General features: G+C 46.9%; 8 non-coding genes and 7 pseudogenes across 8 annotated transcripts; all 15 read left to right on the top strand.

The window, feature by feature from the left end:
• Positions 1-598: 598 nt before the first annotated feature.
• LOC141135634 (U4 spliceosomal RNA) lies at positions 599-720 on the top strand (annotated as a pseudogene).
• Positions 721-1,361: 641 nt separating this feature from the next.
• Positions 1,362-1,434, top strand: TRNAK-UUU (transfer RNA lysine (anticodon UUU)). The gene has a single exon. It is a non-coding gene; the product is annotated as a tRNA-Lys (tRNA).
• Positions 1,435-2,000: 566 nt separating this feature from the next.
• Positions 2,001-2,065, top strand: LOC141135487 (U4 spliceosomal RNA; annotated as a pseudogene).
• Positions 2,066-3,147: 1,082 nt separating this feature from the next.
• LOC141135717 (U4 spliceosomal RNA) lies at positions 3,148-3,322 on the top strand (annotated as a pseudogene).
• Positions 3,323-4,602: 1,280 nt separating this feature from the next.
• On the top strand, positions 4,603-4,667 carry LOC141135364 (U4 spliceosomal RNA; annotated as a pseudogene).
• Positions 4,668-12,040: 7,373 nt separating this feature from the next.
• LOC141135633 (U4 spliceosomal RNA) lies at positions 12,041-12,162 on the top strand (annotated as a pseudogene).
• Positions 12,163-13,442: 1,280 nt separating this feature from the next.
• On the top strand, positions 13,443-13,507 carry LOC141135363 (U4 spliceosomal RNA; annotated as a pseudogene).
• Positions 13,508-14,641: 1,134 nt separating this feature from the next.
• LOC141135701 (U4 spliceosomal RNA) lies at positions 14,642-14,763 on the top strand (annotated as a pseudogene).
• A 1,280-nt stretch (positions 14,764-16,043) lies between these two features.
• Positions 16,044-16,184, top strand: LOC141135171 (U4 spliceosomal RNA). The gene has a single exon (XR_012243459.1). It is a non-coding gene; the product is annotated as a U4 spliceosomal RNA (small nuclear RNA).
• Positions 16,185-16,825: 641 nt separating this feature from the next.
• TRNAK-UUU (transfer RNA lysine (anticodon UUU)) lies at positions 16,826-16,898 on the top strand. The gene has a single exon. It is a non-coding gene; the product is annotated as a tRNA-Lys (tRNA).
• Positions 16,899-17,464: 566 nt separating this feature from the next.
• On the top strand, positions 17,465-17,605 carry LOC141135170 (U4 spliceosomal RNA). The gene has a single exon (XR_012243458.1). It is a non-coding gene; the product is annotated as a U4 spliceosomal RNA (small nuclear RNA).
• A 1,280-nt stretch (positions 17,606-18,885) lies between these two features.
• Positions 18,886-19,026, top strand: LOC141135169 (U4 spliceosomal RNA). The gene has a single exon (XR_012243457.1). It is a non-coding gene; the product is annotated as a U4 spliceosomal RNA (small nuclear RNA).
• A 641-nt stretch (positions 19,027-19,667) lies between these two features.
• On the top strand, positions 19,668-19,740 carry TRNAK-UUU (transfer RNA lysine (anticodon UUU)). The gene has a single exon. It is a non-coding gene; the product is annotated as a tRNA-Lys (tRNA).
• Positions 19,741-20,306: 566 nt separating this feature from the next.
• On the top strand, positions 20,307-20,447 carry LOC141135168 (U4 spliceosomal RNA). Its single transcript, XR_012243456.1, has one exon. It is a non-coding gene; the product is annotated as a U4 spliceosomal RNA (small nuclear RNA).
• Positions 20,448-21,733: 1,286 nt separating this feature from the next.
• Positions 21,734-21,874, top strand: LOC141135167 (U4 spliceosomal RNA). Its single transcript, XR_012243455.1, has one exon. It is a non-coding gene; the product is annotated as a U4 spliceosomal RNA (small nuclear RNA).
• The last annotated feature ends 934 nt before the right edge of the window (positions 21,875-22,808 follow it).

Below are 22,808 nucleotides of genomic sequence, written 5' to 3'. Positions count from 1 at the left end.
CTTGATTTTATGGCACCATGGTCACTTCACCACAACACATGTTTTTCGCACCTGCCTCTTGGGCCGGGCCTTTTGGCCAGGACCAGGGGAAATTTTTATGCCTGGCCGGAGGGCCGGCCATTGTATAGCACAATGGCCACTTTCACTCTCCCATCTCACTATCTTCCCCACTCTTTCTTTTACCCCTGTTTGTCACCTTTTTGTCTTTTTTTGGTTGTCTTTGTATACACGTTTTGTCACTGTGTGGCGAGTAGGGTGTGGGTCCTCGGGCCTACTCTGAAAGTCTTGGGAGGGGGTGGACATAGGCCTTTTGGCTTGGTTCGCCCTCTCCTTTGAGGGGTCTCCCTTCGGGGGAGCCCCACTGTACTTGGGTCGGTCTGCTTCGGCAGACCTTCCAGTTGTGGGGGTCCACCTGGTTTCGGCCAGATGGACCCTTTGTCTGAGTACCTCAGTCCCTGTCTGGAGCCTAACGCCCCGGGGGATCAGGGTAAGGTCCTTCCCTAGTGGAGGACTCTGTACACCCGTTGCACTTTTTTGTGTTTCACTCTCTATGTGTGGGCACTTTTTTTTGGCACCGGGTGGAAGTTTTTGAGGTGTGTTTTGCACGCCACTGGCTTTTCGATAGAGTGATTATTGCTAATTGAAAACTTTTCCCAATACCCCGCCACGATGACTTGAAATACAGTCAGCACTGGCAATTTTTGAGAGTCTCTGAGGAGACTGAGCAATGTGTTTTCAACAGCAGATAAGTGATGGCTTCTTACATGCAGACTGAGATGCGTTAGAGTTGAGAAAGTGAGTCACGGGCCCATTGACACCATAGAGAGCTTTTGTGTCATCACGCAGCCTGGGTAGAACAATCAGTGATTGGCACGCGCCGCTCGTTCTTCACTTGCCTGTAATCCAGAGTGGACTCTACCTCGTTTTTTTGCCTGGGTTTCTTCTGCTGGACCTGGCAACATGAGGCTCAAGGTGAACTGTCTTTATTTGTAACCCAGTCACTGATTAAGAATACTGGAAGCGTGTTGGTCCAGGGTTAAGGAAGCCTTTCGGGCGGTGTCTTTTTGCAAGGCCCTTGTTTCCGGTCAAAGAGCATTGAACTGTAGGTAAAACTAAGGCAGAAACTTTAGGCGTTCTCCACCTGTACCGGACTGGACCCTATCTGCATGGTTGCAGGTTAGATTCTCCCTTTTATCTTCAACCTGTCCTAGAAAATTAAACGGGAGAGGACGATTGGCCAGCCTGGGCAAGCCAAATACTTGTGCTTTCAGGCACCCGGTCCCCTTGGCTGAATGGTCTTTTTCCACCATACATGTCAAGATTCAAGCAGCTTGGACCGCTATGGAGGAGGAGCTTTGAGAGCCCGGATAGCTCAGTCGGTAGAGCATCAGACTTTTAATCTGAGGGTCCAGGGTTCAAGTCCCTGTTCGGGCGGTGCCTTTCACTTACCTATGAGGCCTTTGAGCTGCCAATAGGGCAGTCTTTATGCACATCTGCCGGGAATGCTCACTGGCTCAGAGAGATGAAATGTCCTAACTTCCCCCTTTCTAGGCTCCTGGAATCTGCCAGAAATAAAGGTGGCTGAAGGTGATTGCTTGACCAACTGTTTCCCAACAACCCTTGTCTATGGCAGCTTACCTGGGCTCCAGTTCAGGCATGTTATCTAGCGAACTTTCAACAAAGGCCCCAAATCCTTCCACCTTGGTCTTTTCTCAGCAGCATAGCTGTTCAAACACATACGCTCCCAGTGGCCTTTCAGGACTGCTGTGGGAGAAACGCATCTGACATCTAGGGCCCTGTCCCTTTAGATTCTCCTTAGTTCTTTCAAATGCTAACACTATTCAGTGGGTAAACAATGCCCACTTAGGCATCGTCCCTGTCTCATTAACATGCCAAGTCCCAGAATGCTCAGCGGCCCACTGGATGACACTTATGTGTCTCTCCTCAATGTCAATTTCTCCTCCAAGGAAGGGCAGATGTTGGCAGGCACTGATTTGGTTAGCTTTGCGCAGTGGCAGTATCATAGCCAATGAGGTTCAACTGAGGTGTGATTATTGCTAATTGCTTCTCGGCACTTTGGCTAAGATCGAATCTAGTATCTGTTCTTATCAGATTCCAGGAGGTGGCGCTTGCTTCCGTCCCTGATCTATGGCGAAATAGAGATGGGATTGCGGTTGCTATGCAAAACCTGCTGGAGTGAAGGTGACCTGGAGCGGTTTGTAGCCGAAAGGGAAGCCTTCTGATGGGGATGGAGAACCACGGGGTCTGAACCAGAGGGTCGGGACCCTGGCCTTCTGGCCTGGATTGGGGCGGATCTAGCTCCAGACAGTTATTTGGGAGAGAACGCTTACTCCTGCCTTGCAAGGGGGGGAGGGAGTGGCAAGTACTTCCCGAATGTAATTAGGAAGAGTGATGGGAGCGACGGCAGAGCCTGATGGTAAAGGGCTCTTTCCGGCTTCCTGATCTCAATACCCTTCCTGTCTGTGGTGGGGTCTGCTGTGGTCTGGGCTGGGTGGTCAGGGCTTTTTCGAAAAGCCAGTGGTGAATGTGCCCCTGAAGTGGCAGTTCAGGGGTGCCGTATAGTCACGGTGTAAAAGCACTTGATTTTATGGCACCATGGTCACTTCACCACAACACACGTTTTTCGCACCTGCCTCTTGGGCCGGGCCTTTTGGCCAGGACCAGGGGAAATTTTTATGCCTGGCCGGAGGGCCGGCCATTGTATAGCACAATGGCCACTTTCACTCTCCCATCTCACTATCTTCCCCACTCTTTTCTTTACCCCTGTTTGTCACCTTTTTGTCTTTTTTTTTTTGGTTGTCTTTGTATACACGTTTTGTCACTGTGTGGCGAGTAGGGTGTGGGTCCTCGGGCCTACTCTGAAAGTCTTGGGAGGGGGTGGACATAGGCCTTTTGGCTTGGTTCGCCCTCTCCTTTGAGGGGTCTCTCTTCGGGAGAGCCCCACTGTACTTGGGTTGGTCTGCTTCGGCAGTCCTTCCAGTTGTGGGGGTCCGCCTGGTTTCGGCCAGATGGACCCTTTGTCTGAGTACCTCAGTCCCTGTCTGGAGCCTAACGCCCCGGGGGATCAGGGTAAGGTCCTTCCCTAGTGGAGGACTCTGTACACCCGTTGCACTTTTTTGTGTTTCACTCTCTATGTGTGGGCACTTTTTTTGGCACCGGGTGGAAGTTTTTGAGGTGTGTTTTGCACGCCACTGGCTTTTCGATAGAGTGATTATTGCTAATTGAAAACTTTTCCCAATACCCCACCACGATGACTTGAAATACAGTCAGCACTGGCAATTTTTGAGAGTCTCTGAGGAGACTGAGCAATGTGTTTTCAACAGCAGATAAGTGACGGCTTCTTACATGCAGACTGAGATGCGTTAGAGTTGAGAAAGTGAGTCACGGGCCCATTGACACCATAGAGAGCTTTTGTGTCATCACGCAGCCTGGGTAGAACAATCAGTGATTGGCACGCGCCGCTCGTTCTTCACTTGCCTGTAATCCAGAGTGGACTCTACCTCGTTTTTTTGCCTGGGTTTCTTCTGCTGGACCTGGCAACATGAGGCTCAAGGTGAACTGTCTTTATTTGTAACCCAGTCACTGATTAAGAATACTGGAAGCGTGTTGGTCCAGGGTTAAGGAAGCCTTTCGGGCGGTGTCTTTTTGCAAGGCCCTTGTTTCCGGTCAAAGAGCATTGAACTGTAGGTAAAACTAAGGCAGAAACTTTAGGCGTTCTCCACCTGTACCGGACTGGACCCTATCTGCATGGTTGCAGGTTAGATTCTCCCTTTTATCTTCAACCTGTCCTAGAAAATTAAACGGGAGAGGACGATTGGCCAGCCTGGGCAAGCCAAATACTTGTGCTTTCAGGCACCCGGTCCCCTTGGCTGAATGGTCTTTTTCCACCATACATGTCAAGATTCAAGCAGCTTGGACCGCTATGGAGGAGGTGCTTTGAGAGCCTGGATAGCTCAGTCGGTAGAGCATCAGACTTTTAATCTGAGGGTCCAGGGTTCAAGTCCCTGTTTGGGAAGTGCCTTTCACTTACCTATGAGGCCTTTGAGCTGCCAATAGGGCAGTCTTTATGCACATCTGCCGGGAATGCTCACTGGCTCAGAGAGATGAAATGTCCTAACTTCCCCCTTTCTAGGCTCCTGGAATCTGCCAGAAATAAAGGTGGCTGAAGGTGATTGCTTGACCAACTGTTTCCCAACAACCCTTGTCTATGGCAGCTTACCTGGGCTCCAGTTCAGGCATGTTATCTAGCGAACTTTCAACAAAGGCCCCAAATCCTTCCACCTTGGTCTTTTCTCAGCAGCATAGCTGTTCAAACACATACGCTCCCAGTGGCCTTTCAGGACTGCTGTGGGAGAAACGCATCTGACATCTAGGGCCCTGTCCCTTTAGATTCTCCTTAGTTCTTTCAAATGCTAACACTATTCAGTGGGTAAACAATGCCCACTTAGGCATCGTCCCTGTCTCATTAACATGCCAAGTCCCAGAATGCTCAGCGGCCCACTGGATGACACTTATGTGTCTCTCCTCAATGTCAATTTCTCCTCCAAGGAAGGGCAGATGTTGGCAGGCACTGATTTGGTTAGCTTTGCGCAGTGGCAGTATCATAGCCAATGAGGTTCAACTGAGGCGTGATTATTGCTAATTGCTTCTCGGCCTTTTGGCGAAGATCAAGTGTAGTATCTATTCTTATCAGTTTCCAGGAGGTGGCGCTTGCTTCCGTCCCTGATCTATGGCGAAATAGAGATGAGATTGCGGTTGCTATGCAAAACCTGCTGGAGTGAAGGTGACCTGGAGCGGTTTGTAGCCGAAAGGGAAGCCTTCTGATGGGGATGGAGAACCACGGGGTCTGAACCAGAGGGTCGGGACCCTGGCCTTCTGGCCTGGATTGGGGCGGATCTAGCTCCAGATAGTTATTTGGGAGAGAACGCTTACTCCTGCCTTGCAAGGGGGGGAGGGAGTGGCAAGTACTTCCCGAATGTAATTAGGAGGAGTGATGGGAGCGACGGCAGAGCCTGATGGTAAAGGGCTCTTTCCGGCTTCCTGATCTCCATATCCTTCCTGTCTGTGGTGGGGTCTGCTGTGGTCTGGGCTGGGTGGTCAGGGCTTTTTCGAAAAGCCAGTGGTGAATGTGCCCCTGAAGTGGCAGTTCAGGGGTGCCGTATAGTCACGGTGTGAAAGCACTTGATTTTATGGCACCATGGTCACTTCACCACAACACACGTTTTTCGCACCTGCCTCTTGGGCCGGGCCTTTTGGCCAGGACCAGGGGAAATTTTTATGCCTGGCCGGAGGGCCGGCCATTGTATAGCACAATGGCCACTTTCACTCTCCCATCTCACTATCTTCCCCACTCTTTCTTTTACCCCTGTTTGTCACCTTTTTGTCTTTTTTTTGGTTGTCTTTGTATACACGTTTTGTCACTGTGTGGCGAGTAGGGTGTGGGTCCTCGGGCCTACTCTGAAAGTCTTGGGAGGGGGTGGACATAGGCCTTTTGGCTTGGTTCGCCCTCTCCTTTGAGGGGTCTCTCTTCGGGAGAGCCCCACTGTACTTGGGTTGGTCTGCTTCGGCAGTCCTTCCAGTTGTGGGGGTCCGCCTGGTTTCGGCCGGATGGACCCTTTGTCTGAGTACCTCAGTCCCTGTCTGGAGCCTAACGCCCCGGGGGATCAGGGTAAGGTCCTTCCCTAGTGGAGGACTCTGTACACCCGTTGCACGTTTTTGTGTTTCACTCTCTATGTGTGGGCACTTTTTTTTGGCACCGGGTGGAAGTTTTTGAGGTGTGTTTTGCACGCCACTGGCTTTTCGATAGAGAGTGATTATTGCTAATTGCTTCTCGGCCTTTTGGCTATGATCTAGTGTAGTTTCGACTGCCTGGTCTAGTTTAAGAGGTTTACTGAAGACACCAACTGAGCTTGGCCTTGTCAACCTGCTCCTTAACTGGTCTGGTTCATGCTGCTTTTGGGCTCAGCGCTGTCTGAAGTTTAACGGGGGACGATCTATAGCTTGGGATTTATCTCAAGACTATATTTGCATATCGGAGTTCGTTGGGATCGTTGGATTGGACGGAGGAAGCAACATCTCATTATTTATTCGTTTTCTTTGAAGAGGTTCATTACCTATTCGTTTTTCCGGACGGAAGCTCATTATTTATTCGTTTTTGGAAATGGAGTTCCTAAGAAGAAGAGAGAAGAAAGGAGGTGATCACCGTGAGTCTGCCTCTTCAGAATTCTTCAGCATGAAGGATACTCTACGCTTTATGGTGGGAGCAGGATTTCGTGAAGAGAAGAATCTTCAGTTCCTGTATAACAAAATTTTTGGCCCAATGCTAGGTATTTCTTTGAAGGATTATTTTTGCGTACAAGATTTTTTTTCTCGAGGAACAGTGGATGTGACTCTGAACAGCACTGGAGCCTGCGAGAGGGCCTTTTCCCTATATATGGAGCGAATGGATGACCCAATCTTTCAAGGAATCCGAATTTTGCCTTTATTTCAACAGCAGGCAAAATTACTTACAGTACATATGTACAATCCTTTTATTTCTCAGAAAGAGGTGGAACAATATTTATATAGATATTGTGAAAAAGTCACCTTTAAAGGGGATGGAAAAAACTCCTTCGGGGTATGGAATGGCAAGAGGCGGTTCCTTGTCACTTTCAGGAAAGATCAAGACGGAGGAGTGAGTAGACCGCCACCCATTATTTTTATTAATCGGAGTAGAGGATATCTTTTTTTTGCTGGCATGCCCCCATACTGTAAAAAGTGTGCGGAGTATGGCCATGATGATAATTTTTGCCAAAGATGTTGGAAGTGTGTAGGGCAATCTCATACAAAATTAGACTGCCCGAGAAGAAGAGAAGAGGAAGAAGAAGAGAAGAGGAAGAAAGATGCAGAAGATGGAGGAAAAGAAGAAGAAGAAGAAAGAGGAAACAATGAAAAAGAAGGAGGAGAGGCCCAAGTAACACCAGAGGAGGAACAACTCAAAGATCCCACGGATGTGACCCAGGTAGTGGAGGAAACCGGGAATAGTGGGATGGCAGAAGTACCAGAGGGGCCGTTGGAAGAAGGGAAAACAAGTGAAAAGGAGATGGAAGTGCAAGTGAACATCAAAGCACCAGAACCTGTGGAGGTAGTGGAAGAACCTGGGAACATGCAGGTAGACGCTATGTCCCTAAAAAGAGGTTCGAAAGAAAGACAAGAAGAAACAGAAGAAGAGGAAAATGAAGGGAAAAGAAAAGTTCGAGTCGTAGAGCCTATCATCGGGGATATCTCTTCAAGCGAACCGGAAGAAGAGAGTCTCAGGATTGAGGAGTATCCATCTGGACCAGAAGAGGGCGGTGGGGAAAGCCCTGCAATCACTCGACTATCAAAATGACGAAAATAGCGTCCCTGAACGTGAGAAGTCTGAGGAGCCCAAGAAGAAGAGCGGCTCTGTACGACTTCTTAGAGATGCAGGGGTTTGACATTATTTTCTTACAAGAATGCAATTTGGAACAAAGAATATCTTATGATGAAATTAAAAAATTTTGGAAGGGGAATGCCGTTTTTTCTGGAGGAAATGCAAACAAATGTGTAGGAGTCGGTATCTTGACATCAAAAGAGTGGGAGCTTACCGCAATCGAAGACCTCTGCCCCGGAAGACTCCTAATGGCAACCCTGAAGAAAGGAGAACAAAAAATAAAAGTTTTTAATGTTTATGCTTCTAACTTAAAAGAAGAAAGAAAAGAATTATTCGAAATTTTACAACTCTTTTCTCTAGGAACGGACCCAATAATCATTGGTGGAGATTTTAACTGCTCGCTGGACGACAATCAAAAGAAAGATAGTTCCGTTACTAGCCTAAAAGATGTGATTTCTTCCATAAATCTGAAAGATGCATGGATGGCTTGTGGAGCAGATTTGAGTCATAAAATGACATGGAGCAGCAATAGAGCGGAGTCTAGAATCGATTACTTTTTTATGTCAGAATGCATCAAAATAAAGGAGTTTGAAACCAAGGATAACTGCTTCTCAGACCATAAACTAATTTTCTGTAAGGTGGAAATTGGAGGTGGGGTGGAGAAAAAATCTCCCTACTGGAAACTAAACACCTCATTATTAAAAGAAGGAAAAATAAGAGAGGAATTTGAAGATTTGTACAAGGAATGGAATAAGAGAAAGGCGAATTATGAAAACATTCTGATATGGTGGGATGAAGGAAAAGTGCTTTTTAAAGAATTTTTTATCAAGAAAAGCAAAGAAGAAGCAAAGGAGAAAAGAGAAGTATATCAAAAACTTACCGCTAATTTGCAAGTTCTCCATCTTTTTGCAAATGAAGGTATCGATATAGGAACTGAAATAGAAAAAACAAGGAGAGAAATTAAAAAAGTGTTGGAAGACAGAGGAAAGCAAATTATCTTCAATTCTAGAGTAAGAGACCTGGAGGAAAATGAAAAATGTTCAAAATTCTTTTTCAAAAAAATCATTGGTAATAAACATGAAATTAAAAAAATCGAAGGAGAAACCACAATAAGGAAAAAATTGGGAAAAGTAGAAGATTTTTATAAAGAGCTGTTTTGCACAAAAAAAATAGATGACTTTTTATCGGAATTTTTTATTAAAGGTCTGGATAATGCTTTAAATATATTAGATCAAGAATTGTTGGCAAAAGATTTTAACCCTGAAGAAGTATTGACCGTTATTAATAGTTTCTCCAATTTTAAAACCCCTGGCAAGGATGGACTTCCTGTAGAATTTTATCAATTTTTTTGGGGAATTCTTAAAAATGATTTTATGGAAGTTATTGATGAAGTATCCAAAAATTTTAAATTGCCAGACTCCTGGAATGAAGGTGTGATAGTCCTCATCTATAAAAAAGGAGATAAAGAACTAATCAAGAATTGGAGACCGATTACATTACTAAATACGGACTACAAGATATATGCGAAATTGATTGCCAACAGAATGAAAAAACACGTGGAATCAATAATCTTGGAGGATCAGACTTGTGCGGTGCCAGGTAGGACCATTTCTGACTCTTTAATATTAATACGTGATATAATATGGGATGTGAAAGATCGTGGTCAGAGCTTGGCTCTGGCATCCCTAGACTTTGAAAAAGCCTACGATAGAGTGGCCCATGAGTTTTTATTCCGTGTTTTAAAGAAGATGAGTTTTCCAGACAAGCTTTTAAAACAGATCAAAAGTCTCTATAGCAATGCTTTTAGTGTGGTTTCGATCAATGGTTTCTTATCAGGAAAAATTAATTTATTAAGTGGAGTGAAACAAGGGTGCCCACTATCTCCAATACTCTTCATTTGTGCAATAGAACCTTTATTGAATGCAATTAGAAAAGATAAAGTAGTGGAAGGATTTTTTATACCTGGAAGTAATGGATATCACGTTAAAACAGTCGCCTATATGGATGATGTAACCCTTGTGGTTAAAAATTCCAAAAGTCTTAAAAGAGCCCTCAGGATTGTGGAATGGTTCTGTGGAGGCTCGGGATTCAAAATTAATTTGGAAAAATCGGGAGTTCTTACTTTTGGGAATTTTTATATTGAAAAGGACATCAAGATACCCAGGGTAACAGAGTCAAAAATTTTAGGAGTTTACTTTCTGCAGACTGGAGGCAACATCAAAAACTGGGAAGCACTCCTGGAAAGAGTAAAGAAAAAATTAGACTTTTGGAGACTAAGAACTTTAACGATGGAAGGGAAGATTCTGATCTTAAAACAAGTTATTCTTCCAATTATTCTATATTTAGCAATGGTTTTTTTCCCACCAGTTTTAATGTTGAAAAGATTGATTAAAAGCTGTTTTAATTTCTTTTGGGGCGTTAAGATGGAAAGATTGAAACGAGAAGAAATATATAAACCCAAAAGCAAAGGAGGGAAAGGTTTTCCTGACATAAGAAAATTTTTGTGCATTAAATATTTTTCGTATATTTTTTTACAAGTTAGTAAGTCAAGAAGGACGACTAAATACCTTTCTTAAATACCAACTGAGATTCTTTATGAATCGATATAAATGGACGGAATTGGATCAGACAAAACCGGTAAGATGGACACCTCCAGAAAACTATATTATTTTAGAAAGAATCTTTAAGGATTTCAAACTGGTGGATGTTGATATGAATGTTTTAAAAGATTATAAGAAATTAAAAAAACTCCTGGAAGAGAGATGTATAATGAGCCCAATCAAGAATTTTTCATACAAAACAACTAAAGAAATTTGGGATAGGGTGGCTTGTGGACTCCTATCCAATGAACAGAAAGACTTAGCCTGGAGTATCGTAAGAGAAATCCTGCCAACTAAGAACTTTCAATATTGTAGAGGATTGATTAGGAATGCACAATGTGTAAAGCTGGGCTGCTATGCTGATGAAACCCCACTTCATGTTTTTTGGAATTGTGCATATGCACAGGAAGTTTGGAAAAAAGCTGGAAGTCTGATTCAAGAGCTAAGTTCGATTAAAAATTTTAAGTATGAAATGGTGCTTTATGGAGTGGGAATTCCAAAAGAAGACTTTAAAAGAATTTGGCTACTAATAAGCTCAATAAAAATGGCACTTTGGAAAGTAAGGAATATTAACTTATTTAGAAGAGAAATTATTGTAGAGGAGGCTTGTGTCAGATTAGGTTTGAGCTTCTTGTATACCTATTATTTGAGAGATATTAAATGCTTTGGTAGAGAAAAATCAGAAATATTTTGGAAATTTAACCTTTGGAATAGAATGATTAAATAGAATTTAAATATAAAAAAATAATAATAATAACAATAATAATAAAAAATAATTAGACTTACCACAAATGATGTATTGATGGAAAATAGACGGAGTTCCTCTTATCTGTCGAAAATACCTAAGACAAAAGATATAAGATTGGGTTATTTTTCCAGAACTGATGTGGTTAAAAAAAAAAAAAAAAAAAAAAAAAAAAAAAAAATCTATTCTTATCAGTTTCCAGGAGGTGGCGCTTGCTTCCGTCCCTGATCTATGGCGAAATAGAGATGGGATTGCGGTTGCTATGCAAAACCTGCTGGAGTGAAGGTGACCTGGAGCGGTTTGTAGCCGAAAGGGAAGCCTTCTGATGGGGATGGAGAACCACGGGGTCTGAACCAGAGGGTCGGGACCCTGGCCTTCTGGCCTGGATTGGGGCGGATCTAGCTCCAGATAGTTATTTGGGAGAGAACGCTTACTCCTGCCTTGCAAGGGGGGGAGGGAGTGGCAAGTACTTCCCGAATGTAATTAGGAGGAGTGATGGGAGCGACGGCAGAGCCTGATGGTAAAGGGCTCTTTCCGGCTTCCTGATCTCCATATCCTTCCTGTCTGTGGTGGGGTCTGCTGTGGTCTGGGCTGGGTGGTCAGGGCTTTTTCGAAAAGCCAGTGGTGAATGTGCCCCTGAAGTGGCAGTTCAGGGGTGCCGTATAGTCACGGTGTGAAAGCACTTGATTTTATGGCACCATGGTCACTTCACCACAACACACGTTTTTCGCACCTGCCTCTTGGGCCGGGCCTTTTGGCCAGGACCAGGGGAAATTTTTATGCCTGGCCGGAGGGCCGGCCATTGTATAGCACAATGGCCACTTTCACTCTCCCATCTCACTATCTTCCCCACTCTTTCTTTTACCCCTGTTTGTCACCTTTTTGTCTTTTTTTTGGTTGTCTTTGTATACACGTTTTGTCACTGTGTGGCGAGTAGGGTGTGGGTCCTCGGGCCTACTCTGAAAGTCTTGGGAGGGGGTGGACATAGGCCTTTTGGCTTGGTTCGCCCTCTCCATTGAGGGGTCTCTCTTCGGGAGAGCCCCACTGTACTTGGGTTGGTCTGCTTCGGCAGTCCTTCCAGTTGTGGGGGTCCGCCTGGTTTCGGCCGGATGGACCCTTTGTCTGAGTACCTCAGTCCCTGTCTGGAGCCTAACGCCCCGGGGGATCAGGGTAAGGTCCTTCCCTAGTGGAGGACTCTGTACACCCGTTGCACGTTTTTGTGTTTCACTCTCTATGTGTGGGCACTTTTTTTTGGCACCGGGTGGAAGTTTTTGAGGTGTGTTTTGCACGCCACTGGCTTTTCGATAGAGTGATTATTGCTAATTGAAAACTTTTCCCAATACCCCGCCACGATGACTTGAAATACAGTCAGCACTGGCAATTTTTGAGAGTCTCTGAGGAGACTGAGCAATGTGTTTTCAACAGCAGATAAGTGACGGCTTCTTACATGCAGACTGAGATGCGTTAGAGTTGAGAAAGTGAGTCACGGGCCCATTGACACCATAGAGAGCTTTTGTGTCATCACGCAGCCTGGGTAGAACAATCAGTGATTGGCACGCGCCGCTCGTTCTTCACTTGCCTGTAATCCAGAGTGGACTCTACCTCGTTTTTTTGCCTGGGTTTCTTCTGCTGGACCTGGCAACATGAGGCTCAAGGTGAACTGTCTTTATTTGTAACCCAGTCACTGATTAAGAATACTGGAAGCGTGTTGGTCCAGGGTTAAGGAAGCCTTTCGGGCGGTGTCTTTTTGCAAGGCCCTTGTTTCCGGTCAAAGAGCATTGAACTGTAGGTAAAACTAAGGCAGAAACTTTAGGCGTTCTCCACCTGTACCGGACTGGACCCTATCTGCATGGTTGCAGGTTAGATTCTCCCTTTTATCTTCAACCTGTCCTAGAAAATTAAACGGGAGAGGACGATTGGCCAGCCTGGGCAAGCCAAATACTTGTGCTTTCAGGCACCCGGTCCCCTTGGCTGAATGGTCTTTTTCCACCATACATGTCAAGATTCAAGCAGCTTGGACTGCTATGGAGGAGGAGCTTTGAGAGCCTGGATAGCTCAGTCGGTAGAGCATCAGACTTTTAATCTGAGGGTCCAGGGTTCAAGTCCCTGTTCGGGCGGTGCCTTTCACTTACCTATGAGGCCTTTGAGCTGCCAATAGGGCAGTCTTTATGCACATCTGCCGGGAATGCTCACTGGCTCAGAGAGATGAAATGTCCTAACTTCCCCCTTTCTAGGCTCCTGGAATCTGCCAGAAATAAAGGTGGCTGAAGGTGATTGCTTGACCAACTGTTTCCCAACAACCCTTGTCTATGGCAGCTTACCTGGGCTCCAGTTCAGGCATGTTATCTAGCGAACTTTCAACAAAGGCCCCAAATCCTTCCACCTTGGTCTTTTCTCAGCAGCATAGCTGTTCAAACACATACGCTCCCAGTGGCCTTTCAGGACTGCTGTGGGAGAAACGCATCTGACATCTAGGGCCCTGTCCCTTTAGATTCTCCTTAGTTCTTTCAAATGCTAACACTATTCAGTGGGTAAACAATGCCCACTTAGGCATCGTCCCTGTCTCATTAACATGCCAAGTCCCAGAATGCTCAGCGGCCCACTGGATGACACTTATGTGTCTCTCCTCAATGTCAATTTCTCCTCCAAGGAAGGGCAGATGTTGGCAGGCACTGATTTGGTTAGCTTTGCGCAGTGGCAGTATCATAGCCAATGAGGTTCAACTGAGGCGTGATTATTGCTAATTGCTTCTCGGCCTTTTGGCGAAGATCAAGTGTAGTATCTATTCTTATCAGTTTCCAGGAGGTGGCGCTTGCTTCCGTCCCTGATCTATGGCGAAATAGAGATGGGATTGCGGTTGCTATGCAAAACCTGCTGGAGTGAAGGTGACCTGGAGCGGTTTGTAGCCGAAAGGGAAGCCTTCTGATGGGGATGGAGAATCACGGGGTCTGAACCAGAGGGTCGGGACCCTGGCCTTCTGGCCTGGATTGGGGTGGATCTAGCTCCAGACAGTTATTTGGGAGAGAACGCTTACTCCTGCCTTGCAAGGGGGGGAGGGAGTGGCAAGTACTTCCCGAATGTAATTAGGAGGAGTGATGGGAGCGACGGCAGAGCCTGATGGTAAAGGGCTCTTTCCGGCTTCCTGATCTCCATATCCTTCCTGTCTGTGGTGGGGTCTGCTGTGGTCTGGGCTGGGTGGTCAGGGCTTTTTCGAAAAGCCAGTGGTGAATGTGCCCCTGAAGTGGCAGTTCAGGGGTGCCATATAGTCACGGTGTGAAAGCACTTGATTTTATGGCACCATGGTCACTTCACCACAACACACGTTTTTCGCACCTGCCTCTTGGGCCGGGCCTTTTGGCCAGGACCAGGGGAAATTTTTATGCCTGGCCGGAGGGCTGGCCATTGTATAGCACAATGGCCACTTTCACTCTCCCATCTCACCATCTTCCCCACTCTTTCTTTTACCCCTGTTTGTCACCTTTTTGTCTTTTTTTTGGTTGTCTTTGTATACACGTTTTGTCACTGTGTGGCGAGTAGGGTGTGGGTCCTCAGGCCTACTCTGAAAGTCTTGGGAGGGGGTGGACATAGGCCTTTTGGCTTGGTTCGCCCTCTCCTTTGAGGGGTCTCTCTTCGGGAGAGCCCCACTGTACTTGGGTTGGTCTGCTTCGGCAGTCCTTCCAGTTGTGGGGGTCCGCCTGGTTTCGGCCGGATGGACCCCTTTGTCTGAGTACCTCAGTCCCTGTCTGGAGCCTAACGCCCCGGGGGATCAGGGTAAGGTCCTTCCCTAGTGGAGGACTCTGTACACCCGTTGCACGTTTTTGTGTTTCACTCTCTATGTGTGGGCACTTTTTTTTGGCACCGGGTGGAAGTTTTTGAGGTGTGTTTTGCACGCCACTGGCTTTTCGATAGAGTGATTATTGCTGATTGAAAACTTTTCCCAATACCCCGCCACGATGACTTGAAATACAGTCAGCACTGGCAATTTTTGAGAGTCTCTGAGGAGACTGAGCAATGTGTTTTCAACAGCAGATAAGTGACGGCTTCTTACATGCAGACTGAGATGCGTTAGAGTTGAGAAAGTGAGTCACGGGCCCATTGACACCATAGAGAGCTTTTGTGTCATCACGCAGCCTGGGTAGAACAATCAGTGATTGGCACGCGCCGCTCGTTCTTCACTTGCCTGTAATCCAGAGTGGACTCTACCTCGTTTTTTTGCCTGGGTTTCTTCTGCTGGACCTGGCAACATGAGGCTCAAGGTGAACTGTCTTTATTTGTAACCCAGTCACTGATTAAGAATACTGGAAGCGTGTTGGTCCAGGGTTAAGGAAGCCTTTCGGGCGGTGTCTTTTTGCAAGGCCCTTGTTTCCGGTCAAAGAGCATTGAACTGTAGGTAAAACTAAGGCAGAAACTTTAGGCGTTCTCCACCTGTACCGGACTGGACCCTATCTGCATGGTTGCAGGTTAGATTCTCCCTTTTATCTTCAACCTGTCCTAGAAAATTAAACGGGAGAGGACGATTGGCCAGCCTGGGCAAGCCAAATACTTGTGCTTTCAGGCACCCGGTCCCCTTGGCTGAATGGTCTTTTTCCACCATACATGTCAAGATTCAAGCAGCTTGGACCGCTATGGAGGAGGAGCTTTGAGAGCCTGGATAGCTCAGTCGGTAGAGCATCAGACTTTTAATCTGAGGGTCCAGGGTTCAAGTCCCTGTTTGGGCGGTGCCTTTCACTTACCTATGAGGCCTTTGAGCTGCCAATAGGGCAGTCTTTATGCACATCTGCCGGGAATGCTCACTGGCTCAGAGAGATGAAATGTCCTAACTTCCCCCTTTCTAGGCTCCTGGAATCTGCCAGAAATAAAGGTGGCTGAAGGTGATTGCTTGACCAACTGTTTCCCAACAACCCTTGTCTATGGCAGCTTACCTGGGCTCCAGTTCAGGCATGTTATCTAGCGAACTTTCAACAAAGGCCCCAAATCCTTCCACCTTGGTCTTTTCTCAGCAGCATAGCTGTTCAAACACATACGCTCCCAGTGGCCTTTCAGGACTGCTGTGGGAGAAACGCATCTGACATCTAGGGCCCTGTCCCTTTAGATTCTCCTTAGTTCTTTCAAATGCTAACACTATTCAGTGGGTAAACAATGCCCACTTAGGCATCGTCCCTGTCTCATTAACATGCCAAGTCCCAGAATGCTCAGCGGCCCACTGGATGACACTTATGTGTCTCTCCTCAATGTCAATTTCTCCTCCAAGGAAGGGCAGATGTTGGCAGGCACTGATTTGGTTAGCTTTGCGCAGTGGCAGTATCATAGCCAATGAGGTTCAACTGAGGCGTGATTATTGCTAATTGAAAACTTTTCCCAATACCCCGCCACGATGACTTGAAATACAGTCAGCACTGGCAATTTTTGAGAGTCTCTGAGGAGACTGAGCAATGTGTTTTCAACAGCAGATAAGTGACGGCTTCTTACATGCAGACTGAGATGCGTTAGAGTTGAGAAAGTGAGTCACGGGCCCATTGACACCATAGAGAGCTTTTGTGTCATCACGCAGCCTGGGTAGAACAATCAGTGATTGACACGCGCCGCTCGTTCTTCACTTGCCTGTAATCCAGAGTGGACTCTACCTCGTTTTTTTGCCTGGGTTTCTTCTGCTGGACCTGGCAACATGAGGCTCAAGGTGAACTGTCTTTATTTGTAACCCAGTCACTGATTAAGAATACTGGAAGCGTGTTGGTCCAGGGTTAAGGAAGCCTTTCGGGCGGTGTCTTTTTGCAAGGCCCTTGTTTCCGGTCAAAGAGCATTGAACTGTAGGTAAAACTAAGGCAGAAACTTTAGGCGTTCTCCACCTGTACCGGACTGGACCCTATCTGCATGGTTGCAGGTTAGATTCTCCCTTTTATCTTCAACCTGTCCTAGAAAATTAAATGGGAGAGGACGATTGGCCAGCCTGGGCAAGCCAAATACTTGTGCTTTCAGGCACCCGGTCCCCTTGGCTGAATGGTCTTTTTCCACCATACATGTCAAGATTCAAGCAGCTTGGACCGCTATGGAGGAGGAGCTTTGAGAGCCCGGATAGCTCAGTCGGTAGAGCATCAGACTTTTAATCTGAGGGTCCAGGGTTCAAGTCCCTGTTCGGGCGGTGCCTTTCACTTACCTATGAGGCCTTTGAGCTGCCAATAGGGCAGTCTTTATGCACATCTGCCGGGAATGCTCACTGGCTCAGAGAGATGAAATGCCCTAACTTCCCCCTTTCTAGGCTCCTGGAATCTGCCAGAAATAAAGGTGGCTGAAGGTGATTGCTTGACCAACTGTTTCCCAACAACCCTTGTCTATGGCAGCTTACCTGGGCTCCAGTTCAGGCATGTTATCTAGCGAACTTTCAACAAAGGCCCCAAATCCTTCCACCTTGGTCTTTTCTCAGCAGCATAGCTGTTCAAACACATACGCTCCCAGTGGCCTTTCAGGACTGCTGTGGGAGAAACGCATCTGACATCTAGGGCCCTGTCCCTTTAGATTCTCCTTAGTTCTTTCAAATGCTAACACTATTCAGTGGGTAAACAATGCCCACTTAGGCATCGTCCCTGTCTCATTAACATGCCAAGTCCCAGAATGCTCAGCGGCCCACTGGATGACACTTATGTGTCTCTCCTCAATGTCAATTTCTCCTCCAAGGAAGGGCAGATGTTGGCAGGCACTGATTTGGTTAGCTTTGCGCAGTGGCAGTATCATAGCCAATGAGGTTCAACTGAGGCGTGATTATTGCTAATTGAAAACTTTTCCCAATACCCCGCCACGATGACTTGAAATACAGTCAGCACTGGCAATTTTTGAGAGTCTCTGAGGAGACTGAGCAATGTGTTTTCAACAGCAGATAAGTGACGGCTTCTTACATGCAGACTGAGATGCGTTAGAGTTGAGAAAGTGAGTCACGGGCCCATTGACACCATAGAGAGCTTTTGTGTCATCACGCAGCCTGGGTAGAACAATCAGTGATTGACACGCGCCGCTCGTTCTTCACTTGCCTGTAATCCAGAGTGGACTCTACCTCGTTTTTTTGCCTGGGTTTCTTCTGCTGGACCTGGCAACATGAGGCTCAAGGTGAACTGTCTTTATTTGTAACCCAGTCACTGATTAAGAATACTGGAAGCGTGTTGGTCCAGGGTTAAGGAAGCCTTTCGGGCGGTGTCTTTTTGCAAGGCCCTTGTTTCCGGTCAAAGAGCATTGAACTGTAGGTAAAACTAAGGCAGAAACTTTAGGCGTTCTCCACCTGTACCGGACTGGACCCTATCTGCATGGTTGCAGGTTAGATTCTCCCTTTTATCTTCAACCTGTCCTAGAAAATTAAACGGGAGAGGACGATTGGCCAGCCTGGGCAAGCCAAATACTTGTGCTTTCAGGCACCCGGTCCCCTTGGCTGAATGGTCTTTTTCCACCATACATGTCAAGATTCAAGCAGCTTGGACCGCTATGGAGGAGGAGCTTTGAGAGCCTGGATAGCTCAGTCGGTAGAGCATCAGACTTTTAATCTGAGGGTCCAGGGTTCAAGTCCCTGTTCGGGCGGTGCCTTTCACTTACCTATGAGGCCTTTGAGCTGCCAATAGGGCAGTCTTTATGCACATCTGCCGGGAATGCTCACTGGCTCAGAGAGATGAAATGTCCTAACTTCCCCCTTTCTAGGCTCCTGGAATCTGCCAGAAATAAAGGTGGCTGAAGGTGATTGCTTGACCAACTGTTTCCCAACAACCCTTGTCTATGGCAGCTTACCTGGGCTCCAGTTCAGGCATGTTATCTAGCGAACTTTCAACAAAGGCCCCAAATCCTTCCACCTTGGTCTTTTCTCAGCAGCATAGCTGTTCAAACACATACGCTCCCAGTGGCCTTTCAGGACTGCTGTGGGAGAAACGCATCTGACATCTAGGGCCCTGTCCCTTTAGATTCTCCTTAGTTCTTTCAAATGCTAACACTATTCAGTGGGTAAACAATGCCCACTTAGGCATCGTCCCTGTCTCATTAACATGCCAAGTCCCAGAATGCTCAGCGGCCCACTGGATGACACTTATGTGTCTCTCCTCAATGTCAATTTCTCCTCCAAGGAAGGGCAGATGTTGGCAGGCACTGATTTGGTTAGCTTTGCGCAGTGGCAGTATCATAGCCAATGAGGTTCAACTGAGGCGTGATTATTGCTAATTGAAAACTTTTCCCAATACCCCGCCACGATGACTTGAAATACAGTCAGCACTGGCAATTTTTGAGAGTCTCTGAGGAGACTGAGCAATGTGTTTTCAACAGCAGATAAGTGACGGCTTCTTACATGCAGACTGAGATGCGTTAGAGTTGAGAAAGTGAGTCACGGGCCCATTGACACCATAGAGAGCTTTTGTGTCATCACGCAGCCTGGGTAGAACAATCAGTGATTGACACGCGCCGCTCGTTCTTCACTTGCCTGTAATCCAGAGTGGACTCTACCTCGTTTTTTTGCCTGGGTTTCTTCTGCTGGACCTGGCAACATGAGGCTCAAGGTGAACTGTCTTTATTTGTAACCCAGTCACTGATTAAGAATACTGGAAGCGTGTTGGTCCAGGGTTAAGGAAGCCTTTCGGGCGGTGTCTTTTTGCAAGGCCCTTGTTTCCGGTCAAAGAGCATTGAACTGTAGGTAAAACTAAGGCAGAAACTTTAGGCGTTCTCCACCTGTACCGGACTGGACCCTATCTGCATGGTTGCAGGTTAGATTCTCCCTTTTATCTTCAACCTGTCCTAGAAAATTAAATGGGAGAGGACGATTGGCCAGCCTGGGCAAGCCAAATACTTGTGCTTTCAGGCACCCGGTCCCCTTGGCTGAATGGTCTTTTTCCACCATACATGTCAAGATTCAAGCAGCTTGGACCGCTATGGAGGAGGAGCTTTGAGAGCCCGGATAGCTCAGTCGGTAGAGCATCAGACTTTTAATCTGAGGGTCCAGGGTTCAAGTCCCTGTTCGGGCGGTGCCTTTCACTTACCTATGAGGCCTTTGAGCTGCCAATAGGGCAGTCTTTATGCACATCTGCCGGGAATGCTCACTGGCTCAGAGAGATGAAATGCCCTAACTTCCCCCTTTCTAGGCTCCTGGAATCTGCCAGAAATAAAGGTGGCTGAAGGTGATTGCTTGACCAACTGTTTCCCAACAACCCTTGTCTATGGCAGCTTACCTGGGCTCCAGTTCAGGCATGTTATCTAGCGAACTTTCAACAAAGGCCCCAAATCCTTCCACCTTGGTCTTTTCTCAGCAGCATAGCTGTTCAAACACATACGCTCCCAGTGGCCTTTCAGGACTGCTGTGGGAGAAACGCATCTGACATCTAGGGCCCTGTCCCTTTAGATTCTCCTTAGTTCTTTCAAATGCTAACACTATTCAGTGGGTAAACAATGCCCACTTAGGCATCGTCCCTGTCTCATTAACATGCCAAGTCCCAGAATGCTCAGCGGCCCACTGGATGACACTTATGTGTCTCTCCTCAATGTCAATTTCTCCTCCAAGGAAGGGCAGATGTTGGCAGGCACTGATTTGGTTAGCTTTGCGCAGTGGCAGTATCATAGCCAATGAGGTTCAACTGAGGCGTGATTATTGCTAATTGAAAACTTTTCCCAATACCCCGCCACGATGACTTGAAATACAGTCAGCACTGGCAATTTTTGAGAGTCTCTGAGGAGACTGAGCAATGTGTTTTCAACAGCAGATAAGTGACGGCTTCTTACATGCAGACTGAGATGCGTTAGAGTTGAGAAAGTGAGTCACGGGCCCATTGACACCATAGAGAGCTTTTGTGTCATCACGCAGCCTGGGTAGAACAATCAGTGATTGACACGCGCCGCTCGTTCTTCACTTGCCTGTAATCCAGAGTGGACTCTACCTCGTTTTTTTGCCTGGGTTTCTTCTGCTGGACCTGGCAACATGAGGCTCAAGGTGAACTGTCTTTATTTGTAACCCAGTCACTGATTAAGAATACTGGAAGCGTGTTGGTCCAGGGTTAAGGAAGCCTTTCGGGCGGTGTCTTTTTGCAAGGCCCTTGTTTCCGGTCAAAGAGCATTGAACTGTAGGTAAAACTAAGGCAGAAACTTTAGGCGTTCTCCACCTGTACCGGACTGGACCCTATCTGCATGGTTGCAGGTTAGATTCTCCCTTTTATCTTCAACCTGTCCTAGAAAATTAAACGGGAGAGGACGATTGGCCAGCCTGGGCAAGCCAAATACTTGTGCTTTCAGGCACCCGGTCCCCTTGGCTGAATGGTCTTTTTCCACCATACATGTCAAGATTCAAGCAGCTTGGACCGCTATGGAGGAGGAGCTTTGAGAGCCTGGATAGCTCAGTCGGTAGAGCATCAGACTTTTAATCTGAGGGTCCAGGGTTCAAGTCCCTGTTCGGGCGGTGCCTTTCACTTACCTATGAGGCCTTTGAGCTGCCAATAGGGCAGTCTTTATGCACATCTGCCGGGAATGCTCACTGGCTCAGAGAGATGAAATGTCCTAACTTCCCCCTTTCTAGGCTCCTGGAATCTGCCAGAAATAAAGGTGGCTGAAGGTGATTGCTTGACCAACTGTTTCCCAACAACCCTTGTCTATGGCAGCTTACCTGGGCTCCAGTTCAGGCATGTTATCTAGCGAACTTTCAACAAAGGCCCCAAATCCTTCCACCTTGGTCTTTTCTCAGCAGCATAGCTGTTCAAACACATACGCTCCCAGTGGCCTTTCAGGACTGCTGTGGGAGAAACGCATCTGACAGGAGAATCTAGGGCCCTGTCCCTTTAGATTCTCCTTAGTTCTTTCAAATGCTAACACTATTCAGTGGGTAAACAATGCCCACTTAGGCATCGTCCCTGTCTCAATAACATGCCAAGTCCCAGAATGCTCAGCGGCCCACTGGATGACACTTATGTGTCTCTCCTCAATGTCAATTTCTCCTCCAAGGAAGGGCAGATGTTGGCAGGCACTGATTTGGTTAGCTTTGCGCAGTGGCAGTATCATAGCCAATGAGGTTCAACTGAGGCGTGATTATTGCTAATTGAAAACTTTTCCCAATACCCCGCCACGATGACTTGAAATACAGTCAGCACTGGCAATTTTTGAGAGTCTCTGAGGAGACTGAGCAATGTGTTTTCAACAGCAGATAAGTGACGGCTTCTTACATGCAGACTGAGATGCGTTAGAGTTGAGAAAGTGAGTCACGGGCCCATTGACACCATAGAGAGCTTTTGTGTCATCACGCAGCCTGGGTAGAACAATCAGTGATTGGCACGCGCCGCTCGTTCTTCATTTGCCTGTAATCCAGAGTGGACTCTACCTCGTTTTTTTGCCTGGGTTTCTTCTGCTGGACCTGGCAACATGAGGCTCAAGGTGAACTGTCTTTATTTGTAACCCAGTCACTGATTAAGAATACTGGAAGCGTGTTGGTCCAGGGTTAAGGAAGCCTTTCGGGCGGTGTCTTTTTGCAAGGCCCTTGTTTCCGGTCAAAGAGCATTGAACTGTAGGTAAAACTAAGGCAGAAACTTTAGGCGTTCTCCACCTGTACCGGACTGGACCCTATCTGCATGGTTGCAGGTTAGATTCTCCCTTTTATCTTCAACCTGTCCTAGAAAATTAAACGGGAGAGGACGATTGGCCAGCCTGGGCAAGCCAAATACTTGTGCTTTCAGGCACCCGGTCCCCTTGGCTGAATGGTCTTTTTCCACCATACATGTCAAGATTCAAGCAGCTTGGACCGCTATGGAGGATGAGCTTTGAGAGCCTGGATAGCTCAGTCGGTAGAGCATCAGACTTTTAATCTGAGGGTCCAGGGTTCAAGTCCCTGTTCGGGCAGTGCCTTTCACTTACCTATGAGGCCTTTGAGCTGCCAATAGGGCAGTCTTTATGCACATCTGCCGGGAATGCTCACTGGCTCAGAGAGATGAAATGTCTTAACTTCCCCCTTTCTAGGCTCCTGGAATCTGCCAGGAATAAAGGTGGCTGAAGGTGATTGCTTGACCAACTGTTTCCCAACAACCCTTGTCTATGGCAGCTTACCTGGGCTCCAGTTCAG

The sequence above is a fragment of the Aquarana catesbeiana genome, linkage group LG03, assembly GCF_042186555.1.
Source record: "Aquarana catesbeiana isolate 2022-GZ linkage group LG03, ASM4218655v1, whole genome shotgun sequence".
Lineage (NCBI taxonomy): Eukaryota > Metazoa > Chordata > Amphibia > Anura > Ranidae > Aquarana > Aquarana catesbeiana.
The sequence above is the reverse complement of the archived record's forward strand: the minus strand, read 5'-3'. Positions and strand labels throughout refer to the sequence as shown.